We start from the raw sequence: 24516 nt of genomic DNA, 5'->3' as shown, positions 1-24516 counted from the left end.
CCAGGGCATTGTTCACAATGAAGCGGTCATCAGTGGGGTATGTGGCCAAGGACGTCCACTTCTATGCCTTTCTGTGACTCTTCCAGTCTCTCTGTATCTCTGTTGCAACCTGCTGATGACACTTTGTGACACTCATGCTCAGTGGCCACTTCCATCTAAAAAGCTTGAAGCCTCGCAATGGTGAGGTACTGTTGATCCATTGTTAGGTGTCGTCTTGGTCTCATGATGTCAAAATGTGAACAGCATGATGAGGATTGTGTAAATACCAATTCTAATTGAACCAGGAACTTTATTGGGCAATTCATGGATCAGACATCTGTTGTGAATTTTGCTGTTAAGCTCCTTGTTAGAGAACAGCAAGTTGTGCAAAAAAGTACTGAAACTCTGAACAGTTGGACGTGTGCATTCAAAAGTTTAGAGAAGGTCACATTAAGTTCACCTGTAGGTTAGAGTTAAAGTGCATTTTAGATTCATCCTGAAATTTCACCCACAAGCCAAATATCTACTCACTTTTTGTGAGTACTGTACATAAGATATTTTTAAATTTTTGAATTTATCATCATTGCGTGTCCACAGAGCGAGCTTCTTTCTTAAATGAGTCCCCTGGAATGGGCAACCCCTGTTCACATGCCCTATATGACATACAGAACCTGAGATGGATGTACATGCAAGTACAGATCAGAATAACACAATTTCCAGGCTAAGTTTTAAGTTATCCAGTAAAGGAAATTGTTCTTTGATTGCAAGCTTATTTTGCAAGCACTCTGTCAGCAACCTGTGAATGGTTAACAGGCAATCAAATCTGTTTTGACTTTTGAAATGGCACTAATGTCTTTCCTCCACAAGATATAAAGCTATTTTGGGGGCTTATTGCCACATTAAGATATAAATTGGCGCAGCTGTATGTGGGATTACCGGTATATTGCGCAATCATAGGATTTCCCATGAATTAATGCAGTGATCTTTACACCTGGAGCAGGAAGACTAGTCATAGAAAGGTCTGTGCCCAGAGGTCATAGGTGTCAACAGTAATAAAATTTACCTGAGTGATTTGTTATCACATAACTTGCTCCATCTACTCCAGGTTTGATGCCATAAAAATTCTTACATTGATTTTAACACAAGGTAAACTAGTATTCTTCTTCTTTCTGTCTCTGATGGTAAAGCTAACCTAGTGAAACTTCCACAAAAGATCACCTCGTTATCTAAACCAGAATTTGGTTTCCATCATTTTCTATGTGTACTGGCCATCTTCTCTAAGAACACCACCTTCATGAAAGATCCGTTTTTAGTGCAACTTTGGGTGGTTGTCTCAAAGAGGTTTTACTGTATTTTCAGAATTAAGAAATATTTTGGATGGGTTACCTCCTAAACTGTACTTGAGATTAGTTTATCGGCCAGAAACATTCACCCCAACTCCTGCTTAAATTGCCCATTTATACTATTTCACACATATATCTGTAAAAATACATCTTCAATGCAAGGTAGTTTATACTTTAATGCATGAAGTACTTTCCACCAAGCTAATCCTCCACTGTATTCTAGCATTTTTAGTAGGGATCAATACATAAGTCTCCTTCCAGATGTCTACCATTGCTGCACAAATGCAATGTCATAACCAAGGGAACCTAGAAAATATAAAGTGTAGGTCTAGAATGATTCCTATATTTGCTTAAACGGGTTGTCCCATGAAAAATATTCTACAGTTTTCAAACCAGCACCTGGATCTCAATTCTTTTGTAACTGCATGTAATGAAAAATTTTGCATAGCCACTGGGCTATTCAATAAAATATATCTGTATAGCGCCACCTGCTGTATGTTTTTTTATCTTACTTCTTTGTCCTGCTTAGAAGGCCGCACATGCTCAGTTTCATCCTTCAACTGCCTCCTGAGCTGTGATAGGGAGAGCTAAGACACTCCCCCTGAGCTGTGATAGGGAGAGCATGGACACGCCCCCTGAGCTGTGATAGGGAGAGCATGGACACGCCCCATTAGCTGAAGCAGAACAGACACTCCCCTTGAGCTGTCCGCTCAATATAAATGTAGCAGAGCAATGAATGGGGAGCTCTCTGGATCCATGTGAGGTACAGGGCTGGTTCTAGCTTTGTTAGAAAGAGCTTTGTTTCAGCTTTGCTTTAAATGGGCAGTTCAGGTGGTATATATTGATGGCCTATAGATCATCAATATCTGATTGGCAAGAGACCGACACCTGGAATCTCCTTTTGAAGAACAGGCTGCGCTGCATGCGATTGCTGCTTCCTCTTTATTACTCTACATGTCGTTTCCAATGCAGTGGCGGTGTAGTGTAATTACAATGCACTTCCAAGACAACGGTCGGTCTCCTGTTCTTTCTTCAGGACCTGTCAAAGGACCTGTGGTGACGTCACTGAGCTCATCACATGGTCCAATCACATGGTCCATCACCACGGTGATGGACCATGTGATTGGACCATGTGATGTGACGTCACCACAGGTCCTTTAGCCGGCAGCTCATGATGAAAGAAGTAAGAAGAGATCGGCAACTACGCGACCAAGAGGAGGAGGTGAATTAATTTTTTTTTTCTTTTTTAACCCTCAACCATGTTATAAGGGAAAATAATACAGTCAATAGACTGTCATCTTAGCAACCATGCGTGAAAATTGCACCGCATCCGCACTTGCTTGCGTATGCTTGCGATTTTCACGCACCCCTATTCACTTCTATGGGGCCTGCGTTGCCTGCGTTGCGTGAAAAACGCACAGTATAGAGCATGCTGCGATTTTCACGCAATGCACAAGTGATGCGTGAAAATCACCGCTCATGTGCACAGCCCCATAGAAGTGAATGGGTCCGGATTCAGTGCGGGTGCAATGCGTTCACCTCGCGCATTGCACCCGCGCGGAAATCTCGCCCGTGTGAACTCAGCCTAACCCAAACCCGAACTTCAGTGAAGAAGTCCGGGTTCGGGTCTGGGTACCACATTCAGTTTTTTCTCACGCGCGTGCAAAACGCATTGCATTCGCGCGGAAAAAACTTGCGCGGGTTTCCCGCAGGCACACGCGACGCATCCGGAGCAAATCCGGGACGCCCGTGTGAAAGTGACGGATTGGCTCCGGATGCGTTCAGGGTGCGTTCAGTGAAACTTGCACCATTTTGCATGCAAGTTCAGTCAGTTTTGTCTGCGATTGCGTTCAGTTGTTGTTTTTTCCGCGCGGTTGCAATGCGTTTTGATGCGTTTTTCACGCGCGTGATAAAAAACTAATGGTTTACAAACAATATCTCTTAGCAACCATCAATGGTTGCGTGCGGATGCAATGCGTTTTTCACTGAAGCCCCATTCCCTTCTATGGGGACAGGGCTGCGTCAAAAACGCAGAATATAGAACATGCTGGGATTTTCACGCAATGCAGAACTGATGCGTGAAAAAAAAAACGCTCATGTACAGAGACCCATTGAAATTAATGGGTCAGGATTTAGTGCGGGTGCTATGCGTTCACGTCAAGCATTGCACCCGCGCGCAAAACTCGCTCGTGTGAAAGGGGCCTTAGTTAGCAGAGATTAGCTCTCTGGCGTGTATGACCATCTTTAAACTGATAACACATTTGGTAGGATAATAGATATTCATGTTTACTGTTAAAAGGAACCTGTCACCAGGATTTTGGGTATAGAGCTGAGGACATGGGCTGCTAGATGGCCGCTAGCACATCCGCAATATCCAGTCCCCATAGCTCTGTGTGCTTTTATTGTGCTATTTAGTGTGCTTGAAAATATGACTCTTCTCTGGTCACACAAGTAAGATATGACTCTTTTATGTAATTTTGCATATGTATCAAATAGTTTTTTTTACACAATAAAAGCACACAGAGCTATGGGGACTGGGTATTGTGGATGTGCTAGTGGCCATCTAGCAAAATCACGGTGACAGGATCCCTTTAAATCTCTAAGACAGATCTCCGTCGACCAAATTACTATAAATTCTTAATTTTAATGACGATACCATTCCAGGCACATTATAGCATGAGAATTGTAATCAGTTTAAACAATAAGCCCTGCTAGCAGTTTATGCCAAAAAGACAATTTAATTAGCCGGGTGTTCATGTTAAAACCTGTTTGTCTGTTCCACAAAGCATAATGTGCTTTTCTTTTAATTACGCCGCAGAACAAGATGCAGAACGCTCTGGTAAATGTCATATTTTCATGTTTACCACAACTTCATTTTGGATGAAACAACTGAGCAACCACAATTAAATGTGTTATCTCCTTGGAGATTGTTTGCAGACCTATGTATTTCTCTACATTAAAGGGGTCCTCTCACTTCAACAAATAGCATTTATCATGTAGAGGAAGTTAATACAAGGCACTTACTAATGTATTGTGATTGTCCATATTGCTTCCTTTGCTGGCTGGAATCATTTTGTCATTACATTATACACTGCTCGTTTCCATGGTTACGGCCACCCTGCAATCGATGAGTGTTGATCGTGCTTGCACACTATAGGAAATAGAGTCAGCCTCTCTGGTGGCCGGGACCTTGGTGGCGCACATAGGCTAATGCTTTTTCCGATAGTGTGCAAACACGACCACCGCTGATGAATTGCATGGTGATCATAACCATGGAAACGAGCGGTGTATAATGTGATGAAAAAATGAATTTATTTTTCAATTCATCAAATAAACAATGAATCATATTTTTGTCACCTGTTTTTTCTCTCCACGAGTATCGCTAGGGGTATATAACACGATGAGATCATGGCAGGGTAAAGTATAGACACCAAATATCACTAGATATAGGATGCAGGATGAGATTATTAAATTAAACATTACACAGTGTCCATTCAAATCAGAAGGTTTTCTGTGCGATAAGGACAGGGTAAGTGCTCCAGACATTCAGATGCTCTTTGTAACCACTCTGGCCCAAATATCCTAAACAGCAGACCCCCCATTAACTCAGAATTCCCTAATTGGGTATTTGAACATGAGTTTTTTAAGCTGGACACCCCCTTTAAACATCAGCTAATATCATAGACAAATACATTTGATTGATACGACTGAACAAACACTTATGATGATAATCTATGAACTGATGGTAACACAATAGATGTTCCTGAGCAATAAAATCCTGTGCCACCAGCTGGAGACTTTTTTTTTTTAGACATGTTGTATATGTCTCTATGTAAATGGCCCATGTAACTGATACAATAATAATTCGTAATTAGGCCAAAATCATTATGTCCAGTATCATGCTAACGGTAGTTAGAACCATTCGAATAACTGGCCTACACATAATCTAGTCCTCCGGAAATGGACTGGTTGGTCTACTAGTCCTAGTTATACAAACTGAGTGATCAGTGCACTGATTTAAAACTGTGAATAAATGACATCTCTTCATCTTCAGATGTATTGTTTTGCGAGAGGAAATGTACCATACTTAATGGAAATGTCCAGTACCACCCAGATTTCCACAGGAAATGTGCCTAATAGCTGTTCTATTAATACATGCCAGCTCACTTGGAATCTTCCACTTGGTTTATAGAATACAATTACTAGGCAGACTCATTTTTATGCGTAATGTTAGTCTTACCCGTGCATTTATTTGATGCTTTTTCATCTGGAAAGACTGTGTTACTACAGGATCCTGATCCATGACTTTAACTATGGCAGGTAACAAGTCAAGTTCATCCGGCACGAGGTGCGCTTACTTTATACCACGGTAACTCCGCATAGACCATGAAATTCCCTAAAAGACAAGGCCTCCTATTCACTTTTTATCAATCAGACTTCATCTATGATATCTAGTAAGCCAAAAAAAGATACACTCCAAAGTAAGGTGTACACTGCACAGCACGGAAAAACGTATAAAAATAAATACTAGCTTTTCGAACATGCAAGGCTAAAGCAATTAAAAACCATATAGAAATAACAGGGCATACCCAAAAGAATACATGTTTAAGCAGTCTAGGGCAGGGGTCTCCAAACCCCGGCCCGCGGGCCACAACCGGCCCGCTTGTGCGTTCGATCCGGCCCGCCCGCAGCTGACAGGTTGCAGGAACGAAAGCCGCACAACCGCCCATGCTGTCACGCTGTGCTTTTTGATTGGCTGCTGGGACCGCCGATGTCCCGGCAACCAGTGACGTCACAGGTGCGTCACCTCCCCTCTTCCCGCCCGCTGTTTGAAATAACAAATCCACGTGTGTAGCAGCGGGCGGGAGTCGGGACTCAGGAGTCCAAGAAGAAAAAAAAAAGAAGAGGAGCAGAAGCCGGCTACAGCGGAGGCAAGTGTTGCACAACGCTGATGGGGACACAATGGGGAACGCTGACATTGCTGTGCTGCGCTGATGGGGACACAAGCTGCTGAGGACACATACTGATGGGGATATTGCTGTGCTGCTGGGGACACTGCTGATGGGGACTTTGCTGTGCTGATGGGGACATTGCTGTTCTGATGGGGACACCGTTGATGAGGACACGGGTGTCCCCATCAATGGTGTCCCCATCAGTGGTGTCCCCATCAGCACAGCAATGTCCCCAACAGCAGCGTCCCCATCAGTGGTGTCCCCATCAGCACAGCAATGTCCCCAACAGCAGCGTCCCCATCAGTGGGTGTCCCCATGATGGGAATATTGTTTTTCTGATGGGAATATTGTTTTTTTGATGGGAATATTTTTTTTTTTATGGGAATATTGCTTTTCTGATGGGGACATTGCTGTTCTGATTTGGCCATTGCTGTTCTGATGGGGACACCGCTGATAGGGACACGGGTGTCCCCATCAATGGTGTCCCCATCAGCCGCGTCCCCAACAGCAGTGTCCCCATCAGTGGTGGCCCCTATCAGCTGCTAATGGGGACTCCGCTGATGGGGACATTGCTGTTCTGATGGGGACATCGTTGATGGGGACATTGCTGTGCTTAAGGGTGACACGGCTGATGGGGACATTGCTGTGCTGATGCTGACATTGCTGTGCTGATGCTGACATTGCTGTGCTGATGCTGACATTGCTGTGCTGATGGGGACATTGCTGTGCTGATGGGGACATTGTTGTGCTGATGCTGACATTGCTGTGCTGATGGGGACATTGCTGTGCTGATGGGGACATTGCTGTGCTGATGGGGACATTGCTGTGCTGATGGGGACATTGCTGTGCTGATGGGGACATTGTTGTGCTGATGCTGACATTGCTGTGCTGATGCTGACATTGCTGTGCTGATGGGGACATTGCTGTGCTGATGGGGACATTGCTGTGCTGATGGGGACATTGTTGTGCTGATGCTGACATTGCTGTGCTGATGGGGACATTGCTGTGCTGATGGGGACATTGCTGTGCTGATGGGGACATTGCTGTGCTGATGGGGACATTGCTGTGCTGATGGGGACATTGCTGTGCTGATGCTGACATTGCTGTGCTGATGCTGACATTGCTGTGCTGATGGGGACATTGCTGTGCTGATGGGGACATTGCTGTGCTGATGGGGACATTGCTGTGCTGATGGGGACATTGCTGTGCTGATGGGGACATTGCTGTGCTGATGGGGACATTGCTGTGCTGATGGGGACATTTTTGTGCTGATGGGGACACCGCTGATAGGGACACGGGTGTCTTTGCGTTGTTTTGCTAAAGTTTTTTCTCTTTTGTTCTCAGTCATATCATGCTGATTACAAAAACGATCCATGTAAAATATATACATTTAATTTAATACATAACTGATTTTTTTTTCCGGCCCCCGAATACTTGTAAAATCTTCAATGTGGCCCTCCTGTTGAAAAGTTTGGAGACCCCTGGTCTAGGGAATCGCCCCCTCCACAGTGCAAACCCTGGTAGGCAAGGGTGGGCTGGCCATAGACTCTACAGGAAAATGTCCTGGTGCGCCGATGCCCAGCAGACCACCCAAGCCCTCCTCCTGGTCACTGGCCGGGGACATAACGATCTGATGCTCTCAGCATTAATTAATTAATGCTAGGAGCATCAGGTACTTATGCACCTAGCCTGCTGTAGTGAGTGCCTTTCTAAATTCAATTGTATCACGACAGTTGTACAGCTGAATACTGCGGCAGTGCAGTATTTTTTGCAGAACTATGGTATTTGCTTCTGCTGGGATGGTATTTTGTGCTGCACTATGGTATTGCTGGCCCTATCTACTTCTGTTGGCCCTGCCTACTTGTGTTGCCTGTCTTCTGTCAATCTGGACGTATTTTGCATCCTATAAGAGGCACTCCCCCCCAAATTTTTTTTAGTGTGTCCTAATAAGGAGTGCTTCCATTATGGAAGTGCTTATTAGTAGAGGAGGATCAGGGAGCGGTGAATGCAGCGCTCCCCGGCTGGCCCTGTACTCCCCACTTCCTGGTCTTCCTCGACCAGGAAGCACACTGGATATCAGGAGTGGCAGCGTCGTCTGGAACAGGAGCGGTATTATTATTTTTTGTCTGCTCTGAGGTCTGATTAACATAGGGGCTGATCTGAGGTCTATAACAATTGAGGGTCTGATTGGGGGTCTTATTAATATTGGGGGTCTGAGGTGAGGTCTAAATGGGGTCTTATTAACATTGGGGGTCTGATCTGAGGTCTGATTAGGGGTCTTATTAACATTTGGGGTTTGGGCTGAAGTTTGATTAACATTGGTGGTCTGATTGGTGGTCTGATCTGAGGTCTAATGAAAAATATTTTTTCAACTTATAGACAGAAAAATACGGTATATTGGATCTATGTTAAGCTAACATTAATATAAATTATTATTGTTAACGTCCATTGACATTTTTGGGGTTAGTTGGAAAATGCTCTAGTTTGAAGACCTATTTCACAAATGCCATACAATCTTATGAATGTAGCAGTATAGCATCTAGTAACAAAAAAATCATAATAATAATAAAATAATAAAAATTAACCTGAACATACACATTAGATCTATGTTGGACAAACCCGCTTCCAGGTTTGGCCGCCTATCTAATGTGTATGGGGTCTCCTAACTTTCCCCTGATGGCTGATGCTGGAAGAAATACAGACTGATCATGTTGGATTTCAAATGCCCAATCCTTTGGTTCTTGGGAAGATGAGCTGCTGCTGCTTCATGCTGAGCCATGCATTCATACGTATGGGAGGATTGGGAGAGATAGCTGTTAGCTGAAAGAGTGATGGTCTGAACATGTTCTCATGTGTATGGCTATCTTTACCTCTTGCTTTCATATTTCTTTGTCTATTCTTCCCAATCTTAAAGTGCCTATACACAAGTAATATCAGCTCTACCCACTGATTTTAGTAAGACTGGTCAAAAGGAAAGAAGGACTCGGCATGTTGGATTCCAACATGAGCTAATCATTTGTTCTTGTGGGAGAGAAGACACCACAGGTATCTGCAGTGGCTTGTTCTCCTCTCTCCACTGAAACAAGGAGGAGAGATGCAGCCAGGTGCATACTTTAAGTTGGTAAATTGGGGGCATCCTAACCCTGCCCCTGGGAATGACCAACTCAGCCTAGGAACACCTATTTTTGGGGAGGGTTATCATTAGGTCCACCCATTTTTGGTCCAGGACAGCTCGAGTTTGCAGGGAATGTCTCTGAAAATCAGGGCAAATGCCGACTATGCAGGAGGATGTTGTCTTCTACAACCAGTGAGACAATATAGCATTTTCCAATAATTAGTACATTTCGAATGCTGCACATGAAATACATTATATTAAACTGGACTGTGTGGTCCATGGAGTTGAAAAGTACTCATCATATGTTCTGATGTTGCCTTCAACGTCAATTGGCCAAGAATCTCTAGGTCCATATCCAGTTGAGGTAATTCTGCTCCTTTTTCTAGTTTCATCAGACTTTCCATGCTACTAGTATACTGACTCCTGAACCACTTGGTCTACTGAATAAGCCTGTTAGTCACTCATTTCAGTGCAGTAATCCAGACACTACATTTTACCAAGAAAAAAAAATCTTTAAATTAAATATTTTAGAATGGGGATTGTGAATGTCTATGGATAAATATACCCATACAATGTGAGCGAGAATTCTGCTCATCCCCCGGACTGGCAGAATATACTGTCCATACATCATGGATTTAATCTCAGCCAGCTGCATTTGCTCTACTCTCTCATCGGTTTATATTTACACAAAAGGGTAGGAAATGGGAATGATTCAGGAGGCCAGCAATGTACAGGGAGGCACAATGAGCTCCTAGGCTGGATGTGTGCATTTCAATGGATCAATTTAGCCCATATTGACTCCTGCTGTGTTCTATTCTTTACTATCTACTCAATAATTTCCAGCGGGGTACAATGTGGAATGAGTTGGTCTAGTTAGGGTGTAAATCCGGCTTGCATCATTAAAAGGCATTTGGCATTGATGGCATTTTTTTGTTAAATATTTTTGAATGATCAAAAGGAGGTTAAATTGTTATAAAATTCTAAATCTAAACAATACATTCTGGTTCATTAACAAGGAGAATGACAAATAAGGCCAGAAGATGACCATCTCACCAGGTTCTGACAGCATAACCTGGATCATATAAATTCCGCATAAACTGATGGAGCGGACAACAACCCTTATTGTTCGAATGTGACCCCCTGAAAGTAAAAAAGGAGACTCGCCTGATCGCTTTCCTACCGCTGCTTTGTTCTCCACCTTTTCTGGACCCTGCAGGACAAGGTAGCATCTGTGTCCCATAACCACTGTCTCCAATCACACGGGCTTGAATGTTACGTCATAGCTATGAGGGGGCACAGGCCTGGTTGTTAGCTCCAAGGCTTGAAATCTCCTTTAAAAAAATCAAACTCACCAGATTTTGCATGTGAATGTTTTACCAAAATACAGGGTGGGCCATTTATATGGATACACCTTAATAAAATGGGAATGGTTGGTGATATTAATTTCCTGTTTGTGGCACATTAGTATATGTGAGGGGGGAAACTTTTCAAGATGGGTGGTGACCATGGCGGCCATTTTGAATCCAACTTTTGTTTTTTTTCAATAGGAAGAGGGTCATGTGACACATCAAACTTATTGGGAATTTCACAAGAAAAACAATGGTGTGCTTGGTTTTAACGTAACTTTATTCTTTCATGAGTTATTTACAAGTTTCTGACCACTTATAAAATGTGTTCAATGTGCTGCCCATTGTGTTGGATTGTCAATGCAACCCTCTTCTCCCACTCTTCACACACTGATAGCAACACCGCAGGAGAAATGCTAGCACAGGCTTCCAGTATCCGTAGTTTCAGGTGCTGCACATCTCGTATCTTCACAGCATAGACGATTGCCTTCAGATGATACGAGATGTGCAGCACCTGAAACTACGGATACTGGAAGCCTGTGCTAGCATTTCTCCTGCGGTGTTGCTATCAGTGTGTGAAGAGTGGGAGAAAAGGATTGCATTGACAATCCAACACAATGGGCAGCACATTGAACACATTTTGTAAGTGGTCAGAAACTTGTTAATAACTCATGAAAGAATAAGGTTACGTTAAAACCAAGCACACCATTGTTTTTCTTGTGAAACTCCCAATAAGTTTGATGTGTCAAATGACCCTCTTCCTATTGAAAAAACAAAAGTTGGATTCAAAATGTCCGACTTCAAAATGTCCGCCATGGTCACCACCCATCTTGAAAAGTTTCCCCCGTCACATATACTAATGTGCCACAAACAGGAACTTAATATCACCAACCATTCCCATTTTATTAAGGTGTATCCATATAAATGGCCCACCCTGTAGACATTCCCACCATTGCAGGACCATTAACTCCTTTAGGACACAGCCTTATTTCACCTTAAGGACCAGGCCATTTTTTGCAAATCTGACCAGTGTCACTTTAAGTGGTGATAACTTTAAAACGCTTTGACTTATCCAGGCCATTCTGAGATAGTTTTTTCGTCACATATTGTACTTCGTGACAGTGGTAAAATGGAGTAAAAAAAAAACACATTTCCACGAGTATCGCTAGGGGTATATAACACGATGAGATCATGGCAGGGTAAAGTATACAGGGAGTGCAGAATTATTAGGCAAGTTGTATTTTTGAGGATTAATTTTATTATTAAACAACAACCATGTTCTCAATGAACCCAAAAAACTCATTAATATCAAAGCTGAATATTTTTGGAAGTAGTTTTTAGTTTGTTTTTAGTTTTAGCTATTTTAGGGGGATATCTGTGTGTGCAGGTGACTATTACTGTGCATAATTATTAGGCAACTTAACAAAAAACAAATATATACCCATTTCAATTATTTATTTTTACCAGTGAAACCAATATAACATCTCAGCATTCACAAATATACATTTCTGACATTCAAAAACAAAACAAAAACAAGTCAGTGACCAATATAGCCACCTTTCTTTGCAAGGACACTCAAAAGCCTGCCATCCATGGATTCTGTCAGTGTTTTGATCTGTTCACCATCAACATTGCGTGCAGCAGCAACCACAGCCTCCCAGACACTGTTCAGAGAGGTGTACTGTTTTCCCTCCTTGTAAATCTCACATTTGATGATGGACCACAGGTTCTCAATAGGGTTCATATCAGGTAAACAAGGAGGCCATGTCATTAGATTTTCTTCTTTTATACCCTTTCTTGCCAGCCACGCTGTGGAGTACTTGGACGCGTGTGATGGAGCATTGTCCTGCATGAAAATCATGTTTTTCTTGAAGGATGCAGACTTCTTCCTGTACCACTGCTTGAAGAAGGTGTCTTCCAGAAACTGGCAGTAGGACTGGGAGTTGAGCTTGACTCCATCCTCAACCCGAAAAGGCCCCACAAGCTCATCTTTGATGATACCAGCCCAAACCAGTACTCCACCTCCACCTTGCTGGCGTCTGAGTCAGACTGGAGCTCTCTGCCCTTTACCAATCCAGCCACGGGCCCATCCATCTGGCCCATCAAGACTCACTCTCATTTCATCAGTCCATAAAACCTTAGAAAAATCAGTCTTGAAATATTTCTTGGCCCAGTCTTGACGTTTCAGCTTGTGTGTCTTGTTCAGTGGTGGTCGTCTTTCAGCCTTTCTTACCTTGGCCATGTCTCTGAGTATTGCACACCTTGTGCTTTTGGGCACTCCAGTGATGTTGCAGCTCTGAAATATGGCCAAACTGGTGGCAAGTGGCATCTTGGCAGCTGCACGCTTGACTTTTCTCAGTTCATGGGCAGTTATTTTGCGCCTTGGTTTTTCCACACGCTTCTTGCGACCCTGTTGACTATTTTGAATGAAACGCTTGATTGTTCGATGATCATGCTTCAGAAGCTTTGCAATTTTAAGAGTGCTGCATCCCTCTGCAAGATATCTCACTATTTTTGACTTTTCTGAGCCTGTCAAGTCCTTCTTTTGACCCATTTTGCCAAAGGAAAGGAAGTTGCCTAATAATTATGCACACCTAATATAGGGTGTTGATGTCATTAGACCACACCCCTTCTCATTACAGAGATGCACATCACCTAATATGCTTAATTGGTAGTAGGCTTTCGAGCCTATACAGCTTGGAGTAAGACAACATGCATAAAGAGGATGATGTGGTCAAAATACTCATTTGCCTAATAATTCTGCACGCAGTGTAGACACCAAATATCACTAGAGGTAGGATGCAGGATGAGATTATTAAATTAAAAATTAAACATTACACAGTACCCATTCAAATCAGAAGGTTTTCTGTGAGATAAGGACAGGGTAAGTGCTCCAGACATTCAGATGCTCTTTGTAACCACTCTAGCCCAAATATCCTGAAGAGCAGACCCCCATTAACTCAGAATTCCCTAATTGGATATTTGAAAATGATTTTTTTAAGCTGGACATCCCCTTTAACTCCTTAAGGACATAGCCTTATTTCACCGTAAGGACCAGGCCATTTTTTGCAAATCTGACCAGTGTCACTTTAAGTGGTGATAACTTTAAAACGCTTTGACTTATCCAGGCCATTCTGAGATTGTTTTTTCGTCACATATTGTACTTAATGACACTGGTAAAATGGAGTAAAAAATAATAATTCTTATTTATAAAAAAAATACCAAATTTGCCAAAAATTTGGAAAAATTAGCAAATTTCCAAGTTTCAATTTCTCTACTTCTATAATACATAGTAATTCCTCCAAAAATAGTTATTACTTTACATTCCCCATATGTCTACTTCGTGTTTGGATCATTTTGGGAATGATATTTTATTTTTTGGGGATGTTACAAGGCTTAGAAATTTAGAAGCAAATCTTGAAATTTTTCAGAAATTTTCAAAAACCCAATTTTTAGGGACCAGTTCAGGTCTGAAGTCACTTTGTGAGGCTTACATAATAGAAACCACCCAAAAATGACCCCATTCTAGAAAGTACACCCCTCAAGGTATTCAAAACAGATTTTACAAACGTCTTTAACCCTTTAGGTGTTCCACAAGAGTTAATGGCAAATGGAGATAGAATTTAGATTTTTTATCACATTTTCCATTTTAATCCATTTTTTCCAGTAACAAAGCAAGGGTTAACAGCCAAACAAAATGCTATATTTATTGCCCTGATTCTGTAGTTTGCAGAAACACCCCATATGTGGCCATACGGGCACACAGTAGGGCGTAGAGGGAAAGGTGCGCCGTATGGTTTTTGAAAGGCAGATTTTGCTGGACTGGTTTATTTACACCATGTCCCATTTGAAGCCCCCCTGATGCACCCCTAGAGTAGAAACTCCATAAAAGTGACCCCATTTTGGAAACTACGGGATAAGGTGGCAGTTTTGTTGGGACTATTTTTAGGGTACATACGATTTTTGGTTTATCTATATTACATTTTTGTGAGGCAAGGTTACCAGAAATAGAAATTCTGAAATTTTATCTCCATTTACCAATAACTCTTGTGGAACACCTAAAGGGTTAACGACGTTTGTAAAATCAGTTTTGAATACCTTGAGGGGTGTAGTTTCTTAAATAGGGTCGCTTTTATGGAGTTTTTACTCTAGGGGTGCATCAGGGGGGCTACAAATGGGACATGGTGCCAAAAAAAAAAGGCCATCAAAATCTGCCTTCCAGAAACCATACAGCGTTCCTTTCCTTCTGCGCCCCGCCGTTTGGTCATACAGCAGTTTACAACCACATATGGGGTGTTTCTGTAAACTGCAGTATAAGGGTAATAAATATTAAGTTTTGTTTGGCTGTTAACCCTTGGTTTGTTATTAAAAAAAAACGGATTAAAATGGAAAATTTGCCAAAAAATAGCTTTTTTGGCACCGTTTTTATTTTTTTATTTTACCGTGTTCATCTGAGGGGTTGGGGGGGTATTTTTATAGAGCGGATTCTTACGGACGCGGCAATACCTAATATGTCTACTTTTTATTTATTTATGTTTTACACTATATTATCTTTTTATAAACCCCAAAAAAACATTTTAGTATCTTCATAGTCTAAGGCCGCCTGCACACGACCGCTGTGTGCACCCGTGGCCGTTGTGCCGTTTTCCGTTTTTTTTCACGGACCCATTGACTTTCAATGGGTCCGTGGAAAAAACGGAAAATGCACCGTTTTGCAGCCGCATCCGAGATCCGTGTTTCCTGGCCGTGAAAAAAATATGACCTGTCCTATTTTTTTCACGGCCAACGGTTCACGGACCCATTCAAGTCAATGGGTCCGTGAAAGAACACGGATGCACACAAGATTGGCATCCGTGTCCGTGATCCGTGGCCGTAGGTTACTTTTTATACAGACGGATCCGAAGATCCGTCTGCATAAAAGCTTTTTCATAGCTGAGTTTTCACTTCGTGAAAACTCAGAACCGACAGTATATTCTAACACAGAGGCGTCCCCATGGTGATGGGGACGCTTCTAGTTAGAATACACTACAAACTGTGTACAAGACTGCCCCCTGCTGCCTGGCAGCACCCGATCTCTTACAGGGGGCCGTGATCAGCACAATTAACCCCTTCAGGTGCGGCACCTGAAGGGGTTAATTGTACTATCATATCCCCCTGTAAGAGATCAGGGCTGCCAGGCAGCAGGGGGCAGACCCTCCCCCCAACCCCAGTTTGAATATCATTGGTGGCCGGCCCCCCCCTCTATTGTAATAATAGGTTGGTGGCCAGTGCGGCCCCCCCCTCCCTCTATTGTAATTATTCGTTGGTGGCACAGTGTGCGCCCCCCCCCTCCCTCCCTCTATTGTAATAATTCGTTGGTGGCACAGTGTGCGCCCCCCATCGGCCCCCCCTCCCTCTATAGCATTAACAACATTGGTGGCCAGTGTGCGGCCTCCCATCTCCCTCCCCCCCCCCATCATTGGTGGCAGCGGAGTTCCGATCGGAGTCCCAGTTTAATCGCTGGGGCTCCGATTGGTAACCATGGCAACCAGGACGCTACTACAGTCCTGGTTGCCATGGTTACTTAGCAATAGTACAATAGTAGAAGATTCATACTTACCTGCTGGTGGCTGCTGCGATGTTCGTGTCCGGCCGGGAGCTCCACCTACTAGTAAGTGACAGGTCTGTGCGGCGCATTGCTAAATGAACTGTCACTTACCAGTAGGAGGAGCTCCCGGCCGGACACAGACATCGCAGCTCCCAGGTAAGTATGAATCTTTTACTATTGTACTATTGCTAGTAACCCGCTGCCACCAATGATGGGGGGGGGGGGGGAGATCGCACACTGGCCACCAATGTTGTTAATGCTATAGAGGGAGGGGGGGGCGATGGGGGGCGCACACTGTGCCACCAACGATTTATTACAATAGAGGGAGGAAGGGGGGGGGCGCACACTGTGCCACCAACGAATTATTACAATAGAGGGAGGAAGGGGGGGGGCGCACACTGTGCCACCAACGAATTATTACAATAGAGGGAGGAAGGGGGGGGGGCGCACACTGTGCCACCAACGAATTATTACAATAGAGGGAGGAAGGGGGGGCGCACACTGTGCCACCAACGAATTATTACAATAGAGGGAGGAAGGGGGGGGGCCGCACTGGCCACCAATGATATTCAAACTGGGGAGGGGGGGGGGGGGGGTCTGCCCCCTGCTGCCTGGCAGCCCTGATCTGTTACAGGGGGATATGATAGTACAATTAACCCCTTCAGGTGCGGCACCTGAGGGGTTAATTGTGCTGATCACGGCCCCCTGTAAGAGATCGGATGCTGCTAGGCAGCAGGGGGCAGTCATGTACACAGTTTGTAGTATATTCTAACTAGAAGCGTCCCCATCACCATGGGAACGCCTCTGTGTTAGAATATACTGTCGGAAATGAGGTTTCACGATCTAACTCATATCCGACAGTATATTCTAACATAGAGGCGTTCCCATGGTGATGGGGACGCTTCAAGTTAAAATATACCATCGGATTGGAGAAAACTCCGATCCGATGGTATAAAAGGGACTCCAGACATTACATTGAAAGTCAATAAGGACGGATCCGTTTGAAATGGCACCATATTGTGTCAACGTCAAACGGATCCGTCCCCATTGACTTGCATTGTAATTCAGGACGGATCCGTTTGGCTCCGCACGGCCAGGCGGACACCAAAACGACTTTTTTTTCATGTCCGTGGATCCTCCAAAAATCAAGGAAGACCCACGGACGAAAAAACGGTCACGGATCACGGAAAAACGGGACCCGTTTTTGCGGACCGCAAAAAAATACGTTCGTGTGCAGGAGGCCTAAGAGTAATTTTTTTTGTTTTTAGCCGATTATCTTAGGTAGGGGCTCATTATTTGCGGGATGAGAGGACGGTTTTATTGGCACTATTTTGGGGGGCATATGACTTTTTGATCGCTTGCTATTACATTTTTTGTGATGTAAGGTGACAAAAAAGTACCTTTTTTTTACAGTTTTTTTTTACCGTGTTCATCTGAGGGGTTGGGGGGGTATTTTTATAGAGCGGATTCTTACGGACGCGGCAATACCTAATATGTCTACTTTTTATTTATTTATTTATTTATGTTTTACACTATATTATCTTTTTATAAACAAAAAAAAAACATTTTAGTATCTCCATAGTCATTTTTTTTTTGTTTTTAGCCGATTATCTTATGTAGGGGCTAATTTTTTGCAGAATGAGAGGACTGTTTTATTGGCACTATTTTGGGGGGCATATGACTTTTTGATCGCTTGCTATTACAATTTTTGTGATTTAAGGTGACAAAAACCTTTTATTTTTTTGACCGTGTATATCTGAGGGGGTTGGGGGGGTATTTTTATAGAACAGATTCTTACGGACACGGCGATACCTAATATGTCTACTTTTTTTTATTTATTTTAGTTTGACTAAATAATATTTTTGAAATTTTTTGTTTTTTGTTTTAGTGTCTCAAGTCTGAGAACCAGATTTTATCTGATTGTCAGTGGCTAAATTGGGATATAAATTTAGTACTCCATGGAAGTGTGGTACTCCCTGAGGCAATCAAAAATTGCAGAGGCCCGGATGATCGGGGCACGTGTCACACTGAGTAGTGGTGTCCTTCCGTATCCCCTCCTATGACACACTCTGCACCTTTTTTGGGTCCGTCCCTTCTTTCCAGTATGGGGGACCACACCTGGAAAGTGTTGGTCAGGGACGATCCGGGCGCCTCCAGTTCCCGAGGTACTCCGGCCTGCTCTTTCCCGGTCAGAAAAGATCAGGGCCTTGAGGACTGCCTCATAGAACTGAAGGAATGTCCCTGTGTTGCCAGCGCTCCGGGACAGCACAAAAGAGTTGTACAAGGCAACCTGCACAAAGTAGACCGCAACTTTTTTGTACCAAGCCCGGTTTTTGCGCATGGCGTTATATGGCTTGAGGAATTGATCAGATAGATTAACTCCTCCCATATACCGATTGTAGTCGACGATACAATCGGGCTTGAGGACCGTTGCCGCGGTACCTCGCACAGGGACAGGGGTGATGCCGTTACCATGAATTGTGGACAGTACAAGGACATCCCTCTTGTCCTTATATCTGACCAGCAACAGGTTTCCAGTAGTAAGGGCACGGGTCTCACCCCTGGGGATAGGTACCTGGAGGGGGTGGGCAGGGAGGCCGCGTTGATTTTTCCGCACGGTCCCACAAGCGGACGTGGATCTGGCGGCAAGGGACTGGAACAAGGGGATACTGGTATAAAAGTTATCCACGTACAGGTGGTAACTCTTATCTAGCAGTGGGTGCATAAGGTCCCACACAAGTTTCCCGCTAACACCCAGAGTGGGGGGACATTCTGGGGCTTCAATACGGGAATATCGCCCCTCGTACACACAAAACTTGTAAGTGTACACTGAGGTACTCTCACAAAGTTTGTACAGCTTCACGCCATACCTCGCCCGCTTAGAGGGAACATACTGGCGGAAAATGAGTCTCCCCTTGAACGCAATGAGAGACTCATCAACCGCGACCTCCCTTCCAGGTACATAGGCCTGTACAAATTTGGCCCCAAAGTGATCGATGACCGGCCTGATTTTGTACAGGCGGTCATAGGCAGGATCACCTCGGGGGGGGGGGGGGGGGGGGGGGGACGACATGCTGCATTATCTGAATAATGCAGGCATTTCCGGATGGCCTCAAACCGAGAGCGTGTCATGGCCGTACTGTAAAGTGGGGTCTGGTAGAGGATGTCCCCACTCCAGTAATGCCTGACACTAAGTTTCTTGACTAGGCCCATGTGCAGCACGAAGCCCCAAAACGTCCTCATCTCGGCTGCACTGACCAGGGTCCAGCCACCGGGCCTAGCCAAAAAGGAGCCCGGGTGTTGAGCAACAAACTGTTGGGCGTACAGGTTTGTTTGCTCCACCATTAGGTTTACAAATTGGTCACTGAAAAAAAGACTAAAATAGTCGTATTCAGTGAAGCCCACTGTGGAAATCTGGATTCCTGGTTGGCCTACAAAATCAGGAATCAAGGGCTCAAATCGCTCTGGGGTACACCAGACAGGGGGCTCCGGTGGATTTAACTGGTGGGCCGGAAAACTATGACGAGCCCCAGAGCTGCTTGTACTAGGATGGGCCACACGGTCCCTAGCATGGCGGTCCCCTTGCTCCGCCTGGCGGCATCTCCACTGCCTTGGGGGCTCATCATTATCGCTAGATGATGAGGAGGACGCGGATGACAACAGGAAAGTGGGGTCATCCTCGTCCTCACTGGGACTCTTGGACTCGGAGGCAAGCTGGGAGTATGCCTCCTCGGCCGAGAACATCCGGCGGGCCATAGGGGAGTGTGTTTGTGCGAGTGTGTGTATGTGTGCGTGTTAAACTTTATTTAGTGTGCGTGTGTGTGGGAGCACGGGTGTTCGCAAACTCACCCTAAACCTAACAGATAAAAATAAAAAAAGACTAACTAAAAAAAAGGCAAAAAATGTGAAAAAAAATAAAATTAAAATTCTAAATCGCTGATCAACCGTCCGAAGTTGATCATCGGTGGGGTGCGCAATGCGCTAACAGTGGCCGAATGCTAAGAGTGCCTGCCACAGTCAGCGTACGCACAAAAAATAAATAAAAAACTGCTTGCTCCCAAAAAAAAAAGCTGCAGCACCCCTGGGGGTCTAGGGTCACACAGCTGTGTAGTGGACCCCAGACACCCGATTTAGGGTGATACAATCAAAAATTGTTTTTTTTTTTTTTTCTCACTAACTTGCCCTAAAATATCCCTGCCTAATCTAACATGTCCCTAGCCTTTCCCTATTTACCTGGGTGCTGGGGCACAGATGGGGGTGCTGGGGCACAGATGGGGGTGCTGGCTGGAGATCCGTGCGGCGATCCACGTGCAGCACTCCTCTCTCCTCGGCTCCCCGGACACAAAAGGAGGAGGAGAGGAGCGCTGCGATGATTTGAACCTCCCGCCCCTGCAGCCGACCAATGAGAGCGATCCTGAGAGGTGATGTTACCATCACCTCTCAGGATCGCAGGATGGTGATTGGTGGTGTATTATCACACCACCGTTCACCATCCTGTTCCGGGTTATCGGGTCCCCAGAGACCCGAATAACCCGGAAACGCAGCAAACCGCAGGTCTGAATTGACCTGCGGTTTGCTACGATCGCTGACATGGGGGGGTCACAGGACCTCCCGGTGCATTGAGCCAAGGTGCCTACTCGATGATTTGAGCAGGCACCGGGTTCCGATCACCGCCCGCCGGGCGGTGATTGGAACTATACACAACGTACCGGTACGTCATGTGTCCTTAAGTACCAGGACAACATGCCGTACCGGTACGTCATGTGTCCGGAAGAGGTTAAGTGTCAAGGTTTGAAATTCTTTTTTCACCCAGACAGTCAGCCTGCAATGTAGGCAAAAGCTATAGTCAATTTATAAGTGAGCATCGATTGTTTTCTAGTTATTAATGGGAAAATTATTTCATTGGCCTGTTACTGTAATGTAAAAACTTCTTATATTGTCTCTAAGATCATGAAAGGAAAAGGGCTGTTCTACCAGGACATCCAGGATGCTATACTTCCTACCATTTCTAATTAGAAAGATTTGGGGGGTGGTACTAGCTTTCCTTGGGGAGAGAGTGCCTTAAACAGAGTGAGGAGACTTATAGGCCATACGAGATCCTCTGGAATTCTAAGAAAAAAGGGATTCAAATGAGCTCTTAGGAAGCTCTGCCTCTAAATATTGAACATTGCATTACTCTACAGTGCAGATTCCACTGTACAGGCTCCATGCTTACAGCTTTGCCATGTGTATGAGTCCTTAGGCTGGCTATACACATTTGACAGCTCCTACATTTGACGTAATAGCACATCACATGTGGGGTCTTTAAAGATGGCGCCTGCTCTGGAGGGGAGCAAGCACCAAAGCCTCCAGGTGCCTGCTGCTTCAGACAGCAGACACCCAGGGCTAATGTCAGGTGGCACCACTGCAATGGAATATACTGATCAGTGGCATACATAGAGAAGTAAGGGCCCCATAGCAAGGATCAAACCAGCCCCCCCACACAGGACAGAAGGGTTTCCGCCTAAACCCCTTTCAATGACCCTTAGGCCATTATTCCACTGCCTCATTTACTAAAAGTTGTTCCTTTAGAGGGTAGAGTCCTGACCAAGTTTTCACCTCCAGTAGAAGAGAATATAATCCCAACTAAGACTGGGCCCCATAGCAGTTGCATGGTCTGACGCTATGCTAGTTAAGCCCCTGATACTGATCTGTCTTCTGTAATCAATATGACTTCATCGCAGAAGACAAATATCAATACAATGATTGCATGTCATCAAGGGAGACTTATTAAAGTAATAAAAAAGTATTGTTTCCAACGTTTTTTTTTTTTTTTTCCAGTATTAAAACATGAGAAAAACTATACATATGTGATACTGCTGTAACTGTACTGACCTGGAGCACAAGTCAGTTTTACCACATAGTAAATACTATAAGAACAAATCCCATAAAACTCTGGTGGAATTCTGTTTTGTTTTTTTTCCAGTTCCACCACATTTGGAAAAAAAAATCCAACTTTCCGCTGCAGTATTAAATGGTGCCATTAGAAAGTACAACTTGTACTGCAAAACATTAAGCTCTCATTCGGCTATATGAACATTTTTTTAAGTTAAGGCTCCAAAAAGGCAGGGAGTGAAAAACAAAAAACTCAAAAACGGAAAACTGCCCAGGTTAAAAAGGCTTAATAGCAGACTGCAGCATTTCTAGCCCAATACTGTATAACAGGGCAAACTATGAATCACAGACTAGGAAATACTAGCAATTTTATTCCTGATGTAAAATGGTGAATTTTTTTAAATAAAAATTGCCCCTTTAGTTGTCGGACTAAACATGGTATTTCACATAATGGTCCTTGTCAGACAGCAAATATAGAGTCAGCAAAAAATGACATTGAGTTCTTGCTATGAAAACAGATCTGTAGTCTGTGCAGGACTCCTTTGTGCTAATTGTTTCCCTTTTCCGTGCACAGGCCACTACCTGTCATCATCTTGTCCTTATGGCTGTCACTGCCTTTTATTTTCTGCAAAATGCCCAAAACCTCTCAAGGGTGCACAAAGAGGTGCATGCCCATGTCAGCAGTACGCTGTTCATTTTTACCAACTTCAGAAATCATGAATGCCTTCATCAAATTATCCTCCTACTCCTGGAAGAATTAAAACTCTTAGAAACAGAAAAATGATTGTGAGGCAAAGTTCAGAAGGAAATGAATCAATCTTACAAGCCAAGATTTAGTGCATTCCTGTGATGCACGAAAAACTGTTATACTGGACCATTCCATATAGCACAGCGTATATAATAGTATATACGGCCAACCTGCAGCCCTCCAGCTGTTGCAAAACTACAGCTCCCAGCATGCCCGGACAGTCTACAGCTATCAGCCTACAGCAGGGCATGATGGGAGTTGTAGTCTTACAACAGCTGGAGGGCCGCAGGTTGAGCATCCCTGGTATATACTGATTCCTATGTTTGATCACGAGTGGGGTGGAAGTAGATCTTCCATCAATCTTGGGCCAGAAATCAAAGGTGTTTCAGAAAATGGTTGGAGCTTAGTGGAGAAACTGCTGCCATAGAGGCCGTAATGTGACCAGGAGACCTTGTGCCGACTGCAAGGGTTGGCAACCGTCCCAAAATTTAAAGACAGTCTGTAAAAAATAGGCGATTTATTTTTCTCTGTCTGTGAAAAAACAATAGAGGTGTCAGATTTTTTTTGAGGCTGGTAGTATTTGAGACTAGACCATTTTGGCGGTAATTATGATCATTTTACAGTTCACAGTAAATGCTGGTTATGAATTCTTATCAGTATATTGAGTTAGAGACATGTGTTAAGCTTATATTACACGGGCACATAATCTTGTTAGCGATGATCTGGCAGTGTAATACTGCCACCAATTACCCGATGAACAAACAAACGCTTGTTCATCGGGTATTTGGATTCTTTAAAAAACAGGTTTAAAAATCTTTGTTTGCCGACTGCAGATAGTGCTGTGTAATCACGATCTGCTGCCGGCAAACAATGATTCAGTATGGGGGCGAGGGATGGCATAGCAATCGCTCCTCCCTATACTGAGGAAGAGATCACTGCATGCAAAGGCAGCAGTCTCCTCCGCTGATGAGCAGGCGATTGCCGGGAAGGAACGCTTCCTTCCCGACAATCGCCTGCATGATCTGCTAGTGTAATATTAGCCTTATAACTTATCATCTCTATCATTCATAATGGTTTTCCAATATGTTCGTAAACAATGTTGTCTGTCGGGGATTTTGGGATAAGTTGTCTAGAAAAAAGAAAAATTCTGGTTGGCAACCCTGATGACAGCCAGTTCACATTTTGATGCAGTTTTTCAGTATATACTGTGTACTGTATATTTTGTTACTTGTATATAACTACATTAAATAGATTAAAAAAAAGTGCTGCTGTCAGGCTAGCCCTTGTCATGCATCAAGCTAACGTCAATAATATAAAGGGTCAATTGCCCAATATTAAAGGGTTTGTGCAGCTAGTAAATGTTGATGAGCTATCCACAGTATAGGTCATCAATATCTGATCGTTGAGGTCTGACTCCCAGCACCCCCGTCAGCTGTTTGCTTGGACGAGCTCTACTTCCTCTTCAGGATTACACTGGCATCATCTCGGTAGCACAGTGTAATTGCAAGCGCTTGCTCCATTCACTTGAATGGAGCAAGTACTTGTAAGTACACCGCGCCGCCGCTGAAAGTG

The sequence above is a fragment of the Bufo bufo genome, chromosome 9, assembly GCF_905171765.1.
Source record: "Bufo bufo chromosome 9, aBufBuf1.1, whole genome shotgun sequence".
NCBI classification, from domain to species: Eukaryota; Metazoa; Chordata; class Amphibia; order Anura; family Bufonidae; genus Bufo; species Bufo bufo.
The sequence above is the reverse complement of the archived record's forward strand: the minus strand, read 5'-3'. Positions refer to the sequence as shown.